Raw genomic sequence first — 14578 nt, forward strand, 5'->3', positions numbered from 1 at the left:
AAGGAGGTGGCTCGAGGGAATTTCACCCTGAACTTCCTAGATGAATGTACTTAGGTGACCTACTAAGCTCATCCAAGACAACATGCTTTTAATCATTTAGTCCTATTTTTAAAATACTGTCTTGGTTTTGAAATACTAAATACAAGTAATCGGATTGTTTTGGGAACTGGAAAGATCCAAGAATTGCCAGTGTCCTGAAGAGGAATGAGTTGGAGACCGTGGCCCACTTCCATGCTACAGAACCTGCTCTTACAGTGGACAGCCTTTTTTTTTAATGGGCCTTCTAAGAGGTTTGTAATGCCTTCAGAGCTTTCATGGCTACTGCTGTGGTAAAGGCATCCTGTTCACATCCTATGGATATAAACGACTTGGTTTGTAACTATGTTTTATCCCACATGGCCTGGGTCAAGAAAGCTGTGTCTGAACCACTTGCTCCTTTACTTCCTCTTTTGAAACCAATGGCACGCTGATGTTCACATCTTTAAGAATCAGATAAAGAAAGTCTCTGGCTCTCATAAAACAGACACCTACTGGGCCCTCTGTGTGGTGTGGACCCTTGCTCAGGTAAAGATCCATGCACTATTCTACTCTACAATTATGAACAAGATTCTTCTTGTCAAAGCTAGGGAGGCTTTGAAGTAAGTCAACAAGAAACCAACAATGATGGCATCTGTTGGACCAAGTATGAAGACTCCTTGTTCTGATGCTCCTTAAAAACATAGAGAAGCCATGGATTGGCTCATTGGAAAAATCTCATTGTAATTCTGCATTCCATTCAGATGGCCCAGTAAAGAAAGCACCTTACCTTGGGGAAATGCCAAACACATGAGAACTGAAGAATTGATGACGACTAAGGGCCAGTGCTTTATTCCACACAAAAGGCATGACTGCACATCTTGAAGCTTTGGAAACACACCAGTTCACAGAATGACCATCCTAAGACTCTACTACTGTTTTCTGAAAAGCTCAACTAAAATCTGCCTTCTGGTTTTTACTTAGAGCTGAGAGAAAATTCTTACAAACACCATGTGCCAGACCTTGGTACAAGGTGCATCATTCTGTTCCACTGTTGCACGTGTGGTAGTTGCTACTGTCTTCCCAGAACGGAACTTCTACCTGGACCTCAAGTAAATAGATGTTTAGAAGCTTCACAAAGAAGAGAGTGGTAGTCTCTTGACAAAGTTAGACAACTGAGAGCCATGTGACTCTGTTCAGCTTGGAGACACTCTCTTTCCTGACTCAGCCATTATTTGAGATTTTTCTTAACCTACAACATTAAGCTGAAACCAGTTTGGCTGAGACCAGATTGTATCCTAGCAAACAGCAAGGGGACTGAGCAGATTCAAAAGCACTGAACGTTCAAATGTATGAAAAACCTGAGTAGTATCCCCCAAAATTTTGTGAGTCATTAGTTATACTTTCTCAAGATTGCTTAGTGATTGATTGTGATACAACTCTTAAGTCTATGCAAACTGAAAGATCTTAAAGCTTTTCAAAGGAGACTTAAATTGTATTAGTTTCCAAAATCCAAATAGTCCCAAGACCCTTACGATCTCAGGTCAAACACTCAGGTTGTCTGATTCTTGAAGGTCACATGGAGTTGTAAGCTCACTTTTGCCTCTCTGCAGCATCTATGGATGTGTATGTCCTTAGCTCTTGAGAAATACATCCTTGTACATCACAGAGCTGTATAAAGTCAGTCCTCTGTGAGGGAACCTTGTCCTTAAGCACTTATCCACAGGGATGACTCTTCTACCCTCTCTTCCAGTCAGTAAATGTTATAGAACTCTCACGTTGCCGTGTTTTTCCCTTTAGTGACCACTGTGTGATTTCTGTGGCATTCAGGAACACTATACAACATTTTCATACTCTCCCTAAGATCCAGGATACAAATTCCCCGTGCTTTCCGACTCCTCTGACTATTCTTTCTTGTTTTCTGTGCTTGTTTTCCTTCTTTCTGAGGGAGCTGGAGTGGGATACTAAATAGGGAGATAGCAATATCCTTCTATTTGTACTTCTGCTGTCCAAAGACTGTCCCTGAAGAGGGTCCTGTGGCTGCTTCCAAGTCCACATATCTGCATGTTCATTAAACAGTTGTTAATCGTATTCTCAGTGTGAATTCCTATAACTTCTGCAGAGCGATTCTACAAGGCATCTCCCTGGTACCCAGCACATGGCTGAATCCTGGACCTGCTGAATTTGGAGTTTCCCCTTGTGCTTCATTTCACAGGAACACACACCCACTGTTGTCTCTTCCCTCCAAAATGTCTTAGTGTCCTGCATTATAGTGTCTATTCCCACGCCCTGGAGACATGTCCCCACAGCCACAGGTGATTTTGCAACTCTCCTCAACTCATTTTGTGTATATTAGCACCAATGCCAGCACATTAGCACCCCTTCCTACCATTGCTTTTTGTACCATGTGACAGCGATGAGTGTCTTTTGGATACTGTATGTCACTGGAGTCACAATGCCACTTACTTGGCCCTCAAAGGCTCCCATCTTCCCCAGCATGTCCCTTCAGTGTCCCTCATATGAGTCTCCTTACTTCCCCACCCTGTAAAACCAACACATTTTCTAGCTTTGCTCCCTCTGCTACAACCTCTTAGAATGCCAAATGCCCTTTTTCTGATTGCCTATACTCTTCCCCTGCCACCCCAGAGCACAGGTTATGTCTCACTCTGAATTAAAGGGCTCTCCTCTTGTTCACTCCCACAATGTCACCCACTCAGACTGAGTGTGCATGTGTGCCCTCAGCCTTTTATTTCCCACACTAAGGGATACAGTCTCACCTCAACTTCATATTCCCCATCCACCTGTTGTTCATGTGTGAGCGAACAGGAGGCACAGCACCAACAAACTCCTGCCCAACAGTGCAGAGACATCCCGAGTACAGCACTCCAGAAGTATCAAGTAACCCTGTCACAATGCAGAGTTTTATTTTAAATAAAACTCCAAAGCGTATCAAGTGTATAGCCAAAACAAATGAAAAGGTTTGGCTAAAAGGTTTAATAAAACAATGCAGACGGCTGAGTGGCTGTATGTGGTTGTTATGTCTGAAACTCACAAAGGATTGACAGATAACACACAAAATACACATCCAAGAAGGAATTTCAGAAATTATCCTTGCGATAATTTATTTCTAGAGATTCTTGCTTAGATTTGTTTATGCATGTATTTTTGATTAATTGGCAAGATTAATGTATATGATGTTTGCTTATGTCAGACTCTCTAAAAGTTCTATGTTTGAAATCACTTGGACATCACAAAATCATGTTGTCATCATTAAGATCACTCCTCAAAAACAGGAAAATTGAGCATGGTCATTCAGTTGGTAAACAGCAGTACCAGGCTAAGTGTACCCTCAGGGGATTGTCTCCTTCTCTAACCCTCTGCTCTGGAACTGCCTTCCTGTGTGTACATATGTGTATGTTCTCCCTAGCCAGCAACTCTAGGACTGAGTTCCCAGGAATTGCAGACCTTCTGTAAGAAGGCCCATGACAGTCACATCATAGCATGGGTAGCAACAGCCAAGACCTTAACCTGGGAAGCTGCATAAATCATACCCAGCTGTACCAGTTGTGGAACAAGAGATGCCAACATCACCTCCAGTGGGAAGAGCGTACTGCTCATGGAGGTAAAATACAAGACCCACAAAGCACTGTGGCACTTTCACAGCTAACAGAGGCTCTAAGGACATACATCAAATGTATTAGAGTGGGCTCACAGGAAGAGAGAGGAATGGAGGAGGGAAAACAAGGACAACAGTTAACCGATAAGTTAAATTATGCCATATTGCTGGCATGGATTAGAAATAAAAGCAGAGCATCATTCAGAAATATAATAGAAAAACGGGAGATCTATAACCTAAAACAACACCAGCAACGCCACAAGATTTCAATGACTAATTTCTGGACACCTGACTCCAAACCTTATATTTTAAAAAAACTTTTAACCTTTTTGAGTAATTGAGATTGAAATCAGGCATGCTAGGCAATACTCAACCACTCAGATGCTGCCTAGCCTAGCCTCTATTTTTACAATTATTTTTATTTTGTGGAATCTTTTTTTCTTTTACTGAATATTTACTTTATTTACATTTCAAATGTTATCCCCTTTCCTTGTTTCCCCTGCAAAAAACATCCTCCCACTATCCCATCACCCCCCTCACCAACCCACCCACTCTTGCTTCCTGACACTGGCATTCCCCCACACTTGGGCATAGAGCCTTCATAGGACCAAGGGCTTTTCCTTGAATTGATGACTGACTAAGCCATCCTCTGCTACATATGCAGCTGAGCTATGATTCCCACCATGTGTGCTCTTTGGTTGGTGGTTTAGTCCCTGGGAGCTCTGGGGGTACTGGCTAGTTCATATTGTTGTTCCTCCTATGGGGCTGCAAACCCCTTCAGTTCCTTGGGTCCTTTCTCTAGCTCCTTAATTGGGGATCCTATGCTCAGTCCAATGGTTGGCTGCAAGCATCCACCTCTGTATTTGTGAGGCACTGGCAGAGCCTCTCAGGAGAGAGCTATATCAGGCTCCTGTCAGCAAGCACTTGTTGGCATCCACAACAGTGCCCCGGGGTGGTGATTGTAAATGGGATGGATTCCCAGGTGAGTCAGTCTCTAGATGGTCATTTCTTCAGTCGCAACTCCACACTTTGTCTCTGTAACTCCTTCTATGGGTGTTTTGTTTACCCCTTCTAAGATGGATAAAAGTATTCACAGTGTGGTCTTCCTTTCTCTTGAGTTTCATGTGATTTGTGAATTGTATCTTGGGTATTCCAAACTTCTGGGCTTCTGGGCTAATATCCACTTATCAGTGAATTCAACATCCTTAGTCATCAGGGAAATGCAAATCAAAACAACCCTGAGATTCCACCTCACACCAGTCAGAATGGCTAAGATCAAAAACTCAGGTGACAGCAGATGCTGGAGAGGATGTGGAGAAAGAGAAACACTCCTCCATTGCTGGTGGGATTGCAAGCTTGTACAACCACTCTGGAAATCAGTTTGATGGTTCCTCAGAAAGTTGGACATAGTACTACCTGAGGACCCAGAAATACCACCCCCCTAGGCATAAACTCAAAAGATGTTTCAACTAGTAATAAGGAAACATGCTCAACTATGTTCATAACAGCCTTATTTATACTAGCCAGAAGCTGGAAAGAACCCAGATGCCCCTCAACAGAGGAATGAATACAGAAAATGTGGTACATTTACACAATGGCGTACTACTCAGCTATTAAAAACAATGAATTTATGAAATTCATAGGCAAATGGATGGATCTGGAGTATATCTTCGTGAGTGAAGTAACCCTATCACACACACACACACACACACACACACACAAACCCACACATGATATTTTGTGGAATCTTAAGTTGCACGTGGTTGACTTAAACTCAGTGTCAAAATCAGGCAGGCCTTGGAATTAACATCCTCCTACCTCAGCCTCCCAAATAGCTGGACCCTCAGGTGTGCCCCCCCCCCATGCCTTATCATTAAGTCTTGAGACTTAGACAACCCGCAATCCTCAGCCACAGAGAGTGGACTCAGCTCACAGACTGAGACCAGGGAGAAAGAAATTGTTCTTTTTTTCTTTGTAGAAAGCACGACTTTCTCCTTTCTCAGGGAAAATCTGTATCCAATAGCTATCAGGGACCACTTAAGTGGCCCTGACCACTGCACACTCATCTTGGGGATTTGTCTCCCTTCTCTTTTCTAAGATGATTGAAGCAACCTGGAACGGTAACAGTTAAGGGCACTGGATTTGGGCAATGACCAGAGCCTTTCATAGCTCAGTCGTATGAACATGAGAGAAATGATAAAGACTTGCTTTTAGAAGACAAGACCTTACTCAAGTCATAGGCAGCCTCCATGCCTTCCAGTTACAGGATGCTGTGAGTCTCAGCTGATAGCCTTGCTGCTTCTTAAAACTGGATCATTAAAGTGTTTAAGATGGTAAACAAGGTTGAATTCCCGAGACGGTGCCAACACATGACCCATTCTGAATATTCCAAGCCAGTTCCACATTTTTTGTGAGAGATCTTCTTGTTCAGTTTCTAGGCAGGCTTGAACCAAACACCAGGAAGAGTCAGCATCCCTCAGCTTCTCCAGTTGTGTCTGTGTATATTCGTGGGTGGGCCCAAGTATGTCCACAAGCATTCGGGTTACCACTGCAAAGCTCAAGAGTCTGCTCTTTCCTCGGGCCATTTTGAGCATTGCCGTTCTATTGGTCTAAACCAAGTCTGTAGGGATTGTCTACCTTAGGCAGAGACCAGGCTAGGTGGCTAGACCACCATCTATCCAGACATTCCATTTTCTTAACAATCCTACTCTCTGTCTAATCAAGAGGATAAAAGCAATATACATTATTGTTGAATCAAAATTAAAATTAAAACTCTTCCCCTTTTCATCTCAACACACCTTTTTCCTTAATTCAATTCAAACCAAAGTCACAAAATACTAAATTTAGAAGAAAACCAACTCATCAGCCACTTCTCTCACTTTTGAAGTTCACAAAGTAGAGATTGCAAAGGGGACTGTCTCAACTGAGCCCATGGCATGCACCAAGGGAAGATTGGGACCTGCCTTGCTTCTCAGCCTTTTCCAGTCCTTACTGAGGATTGCTGTTAGAACTGGTCATTTTCTGGAACCTCAAAATAACCACGCAGTGTGTTGCTATACTGATCATGGCCAGAAGATGGCGCTAGAAAACAGTGGAAAAATAAAGGATCTTTTAAGGAGGAAGCATTCAGTTGAAGACTTAGAAAAAAGTAGATCACCATCCTGTTTCCTTGTTTGAAATGTGACATTCTAGCAAAGATAATAAGTTCTGAGTCATAACCTGCCAAGTGGTTTGCTCAGAGCACAGGCTCAGTGAACTAAGTGGCTCCTTCAAATTCTTTTTTGTTTTTAATGTTTTAAATTTGGTGTGTGTGTGTGTGTGTGTGTGTGTGTGTGTGTGTGTATGCGTGTGCACGCGAGCGTGTGATATGCATGTGATGAGTTTGTGAGTTTGTATGCCTGTGCATGTTTGTGTGTGAAAGCATGAACACATGCTTGCCACAGTGTGCGGCAAGTCAATGACAATCTTCAGTGTTGATCCTTCCACCTTGTTTGAGAAATCCCGTTGTTGCTCCCCTTCACATACACCAGGCTAACCGGCCTCCAAGCGTTTGAAGATTCCGTCTCTACCTCCGCTCTTGCTGTGTCAGCACTGGAGTTCTGGGTACAACGCATGCTGCACCCGGCTTCACTGGGGGGCTGGGGATTCAAACTCACGTGTGGCTAGCGATTTACCACCGAGTCATCTCTCCAAGCCCCTTTTCAAGTTCTTACTGTATTCTCTGAGAGCTATAGGACATAAATGACTTCCTTCATTTTTCTAAGCTGGAATTTCATCAGAAAAATTGGAACAAGTGATACATACCCTACTCTTCGTAGGAAAAGGATAAATATGTCCTACAAGGTGTTTGTTATCATTTAATACATCAAGAATTAGCTTTTTAAAAAGTTCCATTAATGATTGAAGTGCTGGGGAAAATGTCTTCCATGTTTTTCTGCCCCCATAATCTGCTAAATGACAGAAAAACACCCTGCATCCTTTAGTGACATCTGAGTGTTATTCTTTTAGCTTCTGAAATTTTCTTCACATTATTCCCTTTCACTGTCTACTCTGGGATAGATGTTTTGTCTACACAAAACTCCTGAAGTGGCAGTGGCTTCTGCTGGGGACTTTCCGGGCTTGTTTAGTCCACGCCTCCTCGTGTCTAAAGTGACCTTGAGCAGGTAAGGCTTCTTAAATTCCAATTCTCCTGCCCGTCAAATGCAGTTTTTATCTCCCTTGAAGAATTATTATTGAGATTAAAAGGTTATAAAATTTTAAGTTGTCCTTAAAACTAACCTATTTCCCCACTAATGTGTTGTTGCAGTTCTCTGCACATCACAGTGGGACACACGAGGAAAATGTTATTATTGCCTGTGGCAGTGACCTTCCCAAAGACACACTTGGCTTGACTGGTCATCCCGCCCTTTTCAAAGCTATGCTGTTCAAAGTTGTAGGCTCCCAGCCAGGCGCTCTAAAGGTGCCCTCCCAGGAGTTTCATCTTGAGAAGTCCCTCTGCCCACTGTACTATGTGCATGGATCATACTTCGGCTGTGCTTTCTAGATGAGCCCCTCAGGCTGGCTGTGTAGTATGACAGACAGTCGTGTACCTGAGGCAGGGTTTTTGTGGGATCCAACATGACCTTCGAAGGACAAAATGACAGGGTTCCTGTCCCTGCAACCATGCCAGTGGATGTCAGCCTCCAAGAGTGTTGATGGCTGCCCTGGGCCCAAGGTTTGATTGTATAATAATGTACATATTTCACACTATGTCCATATTACACATTTCATAGGAATGGCCTCTCTGTTAATGTTAATGACTACATGATAATCTGTGAAAAGGTGTGGTTAATGTCTCAGCAAATCATGGTATATACTGGGACCTTCAGGACAGCCCTTAAGGCTGTGGAAAAGAACTCTAAAAACATGAATTCAAAAATATATAATTTCTCAATTATGCAAAGAATAAGGATGCAATATGAACTATATGAGGGGCTTCATGAATCTAAAGTAGCAAAGGCAGCCACAGTAATGAGCCTGCTTCTCAGAAAGATACAAAGTCAGGCAGATTCCTGAGTTCAGGGTCAGCCTAGGACACAGCAAAGTTAGATCCAGGTGTGGTAGAAATGGTAATTTCAGGACAGGGTCCCACGCAGCTAGCTCACCATCTGTGCTTAACAGGCAAGCAAACCTCTGAATTCCTTTGCAATGTTTAAAGAGAATATGTGCTTACTGTCTCCTAGGAATTAAGGGGCTGGGATCACGGGATGCTGATTCATAGGATACTCAAAGGAAACCTGAGTAAATAACTGAACTGATGCGTAAAGTAAAAGACTGGGCTTATGGCCTGCAGGAGATGAGCTATCCAGAGAATATTTTAGAATAGCAAGAGAGACCTGATTAGAGAACTGTCTCAAGCAGAACACAGAGAGAAAGTCTGGAGGTCTCCAGAGAAATCAGATCAGAGAGAAAGAAAGCAGAACAGAGAGAAAGCGAGCTGGAGAGCTATCTCCAGCAGAACATAGGCTGCCAGATTGGACACAAGTCCTTCCCTCCCCCCTCCCCACCGCTGTTCCCAGACAGCCCTTCCTCAGAACCGCCCCCCCCCGCCCCCGCTCCAGGCTGACGCCATCCTTGGAAGCTTCCTGACAGCCTCATGCACATATGTGTCCAGGATACACTCAGTTTCCCTGGACATGGCGCCTAGCCCAGACTCCCGACATTGGTGAGAGATACTTCTGCAGCCTGAGAACCTGCAGGTAGTAAGAGCTGCACAGGCACATGGACATGAAAAGGCATCCTCTGTTTACCTCCTCGGAGCCCTGTCTCCTCTGCTATTAACTCCTGATTCAGCCTTCTAGGTCAGTAATGGTTTTAGAGTCACTGTTGCTGTCCATGACCCATCCCAGGCTGGCAGGATGAAAAGTCTATTAATGCTAGTTTCTTTTAATCTTCTATAGTGATAACATACAATTTAGCTTCATTGACACCCTTAGAATAATCTCCTAATATAATCCTAAAGTAGATTTTGATGGCACACCCCCCCCTGTACATACATACCAAATGTCTGTGATGTTTCAGACTCCGTGGTGAGTGCTCTTAATCCTGATGTATTGTGGTCCCAGGAGATAGCTACAAACATTAATGGCCTCACTATGCCTAAAACATAATACAGGGAGATCAGACACCTACTTACAAGTCAGGAAACCATGGGGAATGCAGTAATTATAATAAATCATGGTAAATAGACTAATTTCTGTATCATTGCTAGGTAGCATCTCATAGGGATTGAAATAGAAATAGGAAATTGATGTGTTTTCTATAACTTGCACTTGTTGCAATTCTATAATGACAGGGATTCGGGTCTGTTGATATATGGCCTGCACAATTACCAGGAAAGGCAGAAGACATCTGTTTTGAAGCCATATCTATTTCCTTAAGCCAGACTTGAACCAAAAAGAGGTCAGGGTCACCATTTAACAATCTGCTGGTGGTCCTGTCTGAATCCCTGTAAAATAATCACAAGCAAAATGTATACTCAGCAAGTCAATTAGATGCACAGAAAACCTCGGTGCCTACAAGCAGCATCAGTCAACAGAAAGGGCCCAATTCTGCACAGCACCAGTAAAAAACACTCATTGCACAGCCAATGCTTCAAACGCTGAAAGAACCGAATTACAATTGCCACGTCCTGCCACATTCTCCTGACTTCTAAATAACCAACAACCACTTCCTCAACCATCTAGACATTCTGTCAGGAGAGTGGTTCCACAACCAGCAAGATGCAAGGAGTGTTTTCAGCCCATCAGTTCTAAAGGGCAGACTGTTACACTACAGAAATAAACATTTATTTCTCATTGGCAAAACCATGCTAATGGTAATGGTTTTTATTTTGATTAATAAAGATGTGCTTAGCCTGGCGTGGTGGCGCACGCCTTTAATCCCAGCACTTGGGAGGCAGAGGCAGGCAGATTTCTGACTTCGAGGCCAGTCTGGTCTACAGAGTGAGTTCCAGGACAGCCAGGGCTACACAGAGAAACCCTGTCTTGAAAAAACCAAAAATAAAATAAAATAAAATAAAATAAAATAAAATAAAATAAAATAAAATAAAATAAAGATGTGCTTAAGCCTAGTTATACAAACTGAAAATTCACAGACCAAAATGACAATTTCTGTTGCACCAATTTAGAAGAAGTCTTGAATCTGAAGATTCTGAAGAAGGAAGAGTTGACAAGAAGGAAAGTAGAAGCCAATGCAATTGGCATCTATGCCTTTGGCATGATCTCAGTGTTCTGAGGGCTTCTTTGATCTCAGGTAACTAGATGCTCTAGTTTTGTCTTGTACACTGGTGTCCCAGTCTCAGAGTCGCTCATTTCTAACTGTTAGAAGTTTTAGTGAGAAATATTTTTTGAATACTTCAGTGTAAATGCTAGAAGCCAGCATGACTACAGGACTGTTATTACTTCCCAGGTGCTTCACCCCACCCTGTCGATAGCTAAAAATAAGTATTGAAAGAAATTTAATGTAAATTATATTTTATCTATTTTTACTAGAATAGCTATATTTAGTATTTGTATTTTTTTTTTTTTTTTGGTTTTTCGAGACAGGGTTTTTCTGTGTAGCCCTGGCTGTCCTGGCACTCACTTTGTAGACCAGGCTGGCCTTGAACTCAGAAATCCGCCTGCCTCTGCCTCCCGAGTGCTGGGATTAAAGGCGTGCTCCACCACGCCCGGCAGTATTTGTATTTTTAATATCCCCTTTTTCTTTCTTCTTTCCAAACACTCCCTTATGCCTCCTCCTTTCTCCCTCAAATGTATGACCTCTTTTCTAATCGATCACCAACTTCACTACCTCTGTGTAGTTGGCTGCATTTCTAGTACCTGGCATGATTTCTCTCTTGTTGAGTGGGTCTTAAGTCCAATTAAAGTTGTTGGCACCACCAGGGCATGAACACCACCACTTTATCCTTAGGTATTGTACCATACTGGTCATTGCTCTGGTTCATAGGCATCATAGCTGAGTAGGACTGCTTGTTCTTTTGTTGGAAGCTTTTATGAAGACTTCTGAAACTATTCCTCAGGGAGAAAGCTTTCAGGTCAGTTCCTGATCAGTGACCTCTCAACCCTGCATTCGAAGTTGCATAGGTCTTCGGCAATACCAAGTTGCTATCCACCTTTGGAGAAGCCAACCAAAAGCAACGACAACAGCTTATAATGCTTAGGGAGTCTCTTGAACAACCCCAAGCAACAAGTCAAAAGAAGGTTTCTTGTGCCTGGTCTTAGAGTTTTGGTTACAGGGTCTTTAGCTCTTGGAGGGAGAGTAACCACCCTAGATGAATTTCATTTACACTATGTGTGTACACAGATATAGTATTGTAAAGTGATCTTTTTGTTTGTTTGTTTCTTTTTGTTTATTTGTTGGTTGGTTTAGGTAGATGACTGACATTATGACTCTATAACTTTTCAGACATCCCTTCATTAAACTCTTGATTCTTACCCACGGAAACTAAAGTGCATAAGAAACAAACATGATGGTATTAAAATGACTCCTAATAATATTCTGCTCTACTCATATCCAGCCATCACCAGAGAAGCTCCCTCCTGCAGCAGATGGGGCCAAATACAGAGACCCACAGCCAGATAATATGCAAAGAGTGAGGAACCTTTTTTATTTTATTTTCAGCTCCCTATAATTTTATTATGTGGTGAATGAACACTCTCTTTTCATGCCTTTACAACTCCATAGTACCCTTGGTTCCTCTATCCAATTTTACCTCTTTCTTTTCTAAGTTTTATTTAATTGTTGACAATTTTATATATGTATCCAATATATGAGGTCATTTCTGCAACCCATAGCCTTGTCTTAGAGCATTCCTAAAGCTATTTAACTCCTTCTTCATCTAAAAATGTCTTCCTTCTATTTCCATGACTTCTTCTCTTGTTTGAGATCCATTGAGTTTAAGTAGGTTTTCTTTCATGAGCACGAGTCAGGAGTTATTTAGTAGAACATGGCTCAGTTACCAATAGTTACATCATTTAAAGCAAGTCTCACTGTCTCCTATTAACCTAAGTGCCAATAGCTCCTTTTGAGTAATGTGTCTCCTGAGTTCCTCTTCTATACATAGATAGACTATTTCTGGGCCTATCTAGTGTAGATCTTGTGCAGGAAATCACAACTGCTGTAAATGCATGAGTGCAATGACCATGTCATGTCCAGAGAACAACATTTCACAGTAGTCTCTTCCACCTGGCTCTTACATTCTGCATGCTTCCTCTTTTAGCACAAAATGTTTTGGAGGAAGTGATATCAACATCCTGTTTGTGGCCATGTCCTCAAATGTCATTTATTTTCATCACTTTGACAAGTTATCTGCATTAACCCTCACACACTGCACACAGAGCCTGTTTAAACAATTATGAGAGCAGCACTAATCTGTAAATGTAAGTATGTAGACAACAATATGACACCATACCTATTTAGCAATTCCCTGCTAGGGCCTGTGATCACCCTAGCTAAGGATTTCAGACCAGGATTACAGTTCTTCTGACTTAGTCTGAATTACTATTGCTATGATGAAGCATCATGACCAAAAGCAAATTGTGGAGAAAGGACTTATTTGACTTATGCTTCCACATCATAGTCTATCATTGAAGGAAGTCAGGTCAGAAATTAAAGTGGAGTAGGAATCTGAAGACAAGAGCTGATACAGGGACTATAGATAGGTGCTGGCTACTGGCTTGTTCAGCATGCTTTCTTATAGCACCTAAGACCATCAACTCAGGGATGGCACTACCACAATGAGCTAGGGCTTCTCCCATCAGCCACTAATTTAAAAATGCCCTACAACTTACATATAGACATTTTCTGAACTGAGGCTTCCTCCTCTTCCATGACTGTAGCTGTAGCAAAAATTGACATAGACTAGCCACCACAGATACCAACCATTAATTAATTCCCATCTATGAATCAAAACTTACATCCAATCAGAAAGTGGTTAGTTATCACCGTATCAGCTATGTCATTATTGTGACAGTGCATATGTTTTGCCTTAAAAGTCACTATTTTAACTCACAAGATTCACAACTGGAGACTATTGTAATGGTTTGAATGATATTTCCCTGTAGTCTTGGGCATTTAAATATTTGGAACCCAGTCAGTGTAGCAATACAAGATAGAAGCTCTTATTTAAGCTCCATTTGTCAGTCTTCCTCTGCCATCATGGGCTCTTATCCTCCTGGAACCACAAATTCAAATAAAGTCTTCTGTAAGTCACTTTGGTCATAGTATTAGACAACTAAATAACATAGAAGTTAAGATGGAGAGTGGACTAGTGTTGTAACAAAACTAATCATACAGGTATTTAAAGAAATGTTGAAGACTTTGGAAACTTGGACTAGAAAAGCACATGAACCCTATAAGTGGAGGTTAATGGGTAATCTTAATTGCAGCTTGGAAGACAATAATGCTGAGGACTATGTGGAACATAGAGGCTCATGTCAAGAGGTTTCAGAGGGGGAAAATATTGGCAGCTGGACTAGAAAATGTTGGTACAATGATTCGGTTAAATATGTGGCTGTTTTCTGTCCATGTGCTAAGAACTTACTTCAGCCTACATTTAAAAGTAATAGACTAATTTCATTTGACAGAGTAGATTTCATGACAGCTTAATATTGATTCTACACGTGGTTGTTATTAATCAACTATTTGGAGGTCTACAAAGGAAATGAGCAATTTGAACCAAAAGAAATTCAAAGTATGCAGTATGAAGGGATAAGGTTATTGTCTCAGACAAGGTTCATGTAAGAAGAGAGGCTGCCAGTGCTAAGGAGATTAGGGCTATTATGGAAAGATCTAATCTGTACAAGAGTAAAGACGAGGAGCTAGAGAAAGTACCCAAGGAGCTAAAGGGAACTGCAACCTTATAGGTGGAACAACATTATGAACTAACCAGTACCCCCCCCCCGAGCT

This window comes from Mus caroli, chromosome 13 (assembly GCF_900094665.2).
Source record: "Mus caroli chromosome 13, CAROLI_EIJ_v1.1, whole genome shotgun sequence".
Lineage (NCBI taxonomy): Eukaryota > Metazoa > Chordata > Mammalia > Rodentia > Muridae > Mus > Mus caroli.